Below are 3,138 nucleotides of genomic sequence, written 5' to 3'. Positions count from 1 at the left end.
GCAGTCCAAGCACTCGCCTAAGTTATCAAAATCCTACCAAGTGTAGAGCAACCCTCTCACTCGGGGGCTTAGCTGCAGTCCAAGCACTCGCCTAAGTTATAAAAATCCTACCGAGTGGTAAGCCGGACTTTCACTCGGAGGCTTAGCTGCAGCCCGATGCTCGCCTAAGTTATAAAAATCCTACCGAGTGAAGAGCAACCCTCTCACTCGGGGGCTTAGCCGCAGTCCAAGCACTCGCCTAAGTTATCAAAATCCTGCCGAGTGAAGAGTAAACCTCTCACTCGGAGGCTTAACTGCAGCCCAGTGCTCGCCTAAGTGGACTGAAGAATAAGTCGATCGCAGTAAAGGCGCCTTGTTTTGAACCTACAAAAGACATGTCGAGCCAAAGGCAATCGTATTCAAGCACCAAATTCAAGTTTGAATCGATATCTAAAGGAACCGAGAGTGCTCAGGCGTTAAGCCTGTTAAGGTTTATCGGTTACAATTCCACTCGGCATACCGAGGCAAATTTAAAGCGTCGAGCCAGAAGAAGTTTTTTTACCCCTCCTGTGGAGGGCTGGAAGGAGCAACGAATTCATCAAGGTCAATTCCGTCGGCGATCCGAGTGGCAGCTGCAAGGAAAGTTTCCATAAAGGACCTGAAGTCGTGCTTCTTGGTGTTGGCCACCCGAAGAGCCGCCAGCTTCTCTTCTCGCGCATCTTTACAGTGGACTCAGGCCAGACACAGAGCGACATCTGCACCACACCGAGCCGAGGACTTCTTCCATTCCTGCACTCGACCAGGGATCGTGTTCAAGCGAGCCATCAGCGACTCAAGATCATTCTGAAGTGTCTCCTCAGGCCAGAGCGTCGAGTCGATGCGAGATGTGGCGGCCTTCAGCCTTGCAAGATAATCCACGACAGTTGCAACACGAGATTCCAGTCGGAAAACATCCATGGCAACTTCATCGTTCACCGGAGAATTGACGGGGTCGAGGTTTGGCTCCAGTCGACTAGTTTCTTCTTCAAAGTTTTGGCAAAATTCTGCAAGGATGATCACTGAGTCAAGGGGATGGTCGAATGGAAAAACCACGATTGGAAATGTTTGCCGAGCATAGAGGCTTACCTTCAAGCATAAGAAACAGCTTCTTGGCAAGACTACTCAGAAAGGCCTCCAGATCAGTTTTCTTCCCAGTCAATTTGCTGACTTGGTCGGTCAGGGCAGCTTTATCAGCCTTCAGTCGACTGACCTCCTTGTTGGCGATCCCAAGAGCAGCTTTTAGATTGGTATTGTCTTGTTCAAGCTTGGTGACTGAAGCTAACTTCTCGTCAGCAAGCTTGATCTTCTCAGCGAGTTCGAGGTCTTTCTTCTGTTGGGCCTCCCTTACCTTACCTGCAAGTTACAGCAAGGTTAGATTTTGAAACAAGCAAGGGGAAAAGCAGTTGTCAAGGTCTCACCAAACATACCTTCGGTCTCCTCCTTTGCCTTCGTCAGCTTCTCTTGAACCAGCTTCAAGCTCAGCTCGAGTTGAGTGTGCTTGTTTTCTAGCTCAGAGTAGCGAGCCACAAGATCACAGGAGTTCTGCGAAGAACCAATCGACTAAATGTCAAATATAATTCACTTCCGAGTGAAAAAGGAAAAAACACACGCTTCTAAGACTACAGCCGAATACAAGCATTCGACCGTAGTCTCGGGGACTACACCCAGTGGGTGCACTCAGCGTGCCCCCACTAATTCTGTTAAAGACAAAGTCGACCAGTCGACCTCAAAAAAAAACGAGATGTATTCTTTAAGACTGTGATCAACTGCAAGCAGTCGACCACAGTCTCGGGGACTACACCCAGTGGGTGCACTCAGCGTGCCCCCACCGGTTTGTGAAATCCAGTCGACATAGTCGACTGACAGAAAAATTGACATCATAAAGCCTAAGGCCGACTGCCAGCAGTCGACCTTAGCCTTGGGGACTACACCCAGCGGGTGCAGTCAGCGTGCCCCCGCTAACACGGAGTTTATTCGACACACCCAGTGGGTGACTACTATAAATTCCGGAAAGGAAAAGTTTTTGGTAGCATATCCAACAGAACAAACAGTGGTCGACTGACCTGGACATTGCTTTGGAGGGCAGAACAGGCGTCATAAGCCGCCTGGCTCGCATCCCGGATGGTCTTCAGCTGCTCCATCATGATTCCCGCCTGGCGTATCGCCTCCTTCGCTGCGCCAGCTTGGTCCTCTGGGACGTGGTGCGTCGTGAAGAGGGAGGGCTGCTGAGCACTCGTCAATGGATCTGCGAAGGACACCGTGTGTCGAGTGGTGTTCTCTTCCTCCACAGTCAGAATCTCAGGCGCCGTCACATCCTGAGGCACCTTACTGGCGGACGCTTTCCGACTCCTCCTGCGCTTCAGCGGCTCTTCATCCTCATCATCATCAGGGAGATTGATAACAGTATTGGGTGGAGCTACGGAGAAGAATCAGGATCAGAGATCACGAGTCAGTCGACACCAAGATCAGAGATCGCGAGTCAGTCGACTAAGAATGGCGTTAAGAATACAGTACCTGGGTTCGAAGTTGCTGCGTCCTCCATCTCGTGGTCATCAGCCCGGGCTGAGGTTTCAGAAGTAGCAGCACTGCAACTCCAAAGGGTCAGTCGACTAACTTCAGCGTCGACCAGAGACAAAGTCCACACAAAATAAGAAGATTCAAGCAGCACGATTACCCTGATATGGTGGGGATGGACACCTTCATCTTCGGTAGGAGCTTGATCGTCTTCGACGGGGCCGCCCTGGGCTGCTTCGGCGCCTTTTCAGTCGGCACCGAAGAGGTGGTCCGAGGGCGCTTGGTCGACTGAACAACGGTCGCAACCCCCTTGCCACGTTCAGTCGAAGGGTCGTGGACAAGCTTCGACCGCCTTTCTGAGCGCGGTGGTACGACCTCCTCCTCCTCTTCTTCCTCGTCCTCGACGTCATCTTCATCACCGTCATCATCATCATCGTTGTCATCATCCTCTGCAACATCCGAGTCCCATTCCTCCTCTTCCTGGCTCTCGCCCCCGCTCGCCTCGCCCTCCTCAGTCGAAGCTTGTGCCCCATTGGGCATCGAGTACAGCTCGGTGAGGGCCTAGCAGATGTCCAGACAAGGATCAGTCGACCTGTCGGCAGGGTA

This window comes from Triticum dicoccoides, chromosome 3A, assembly GCF_002162155.2.
Source record: "Triticum dicoccoides isolate Atlit2015 ecotype Zavitan chromosome 3A, WEW_v2.0, whole genome shotgun sequence".
Lineage (NCBI taxonomy): Eukaryota > Viridiplantae > Streptophyta > Magnoliopsida > Poales > Poaceae > Triticum > Triticum dicoccoides.
Note: the sequence above shows the minus strand (reverse complement) of the source record.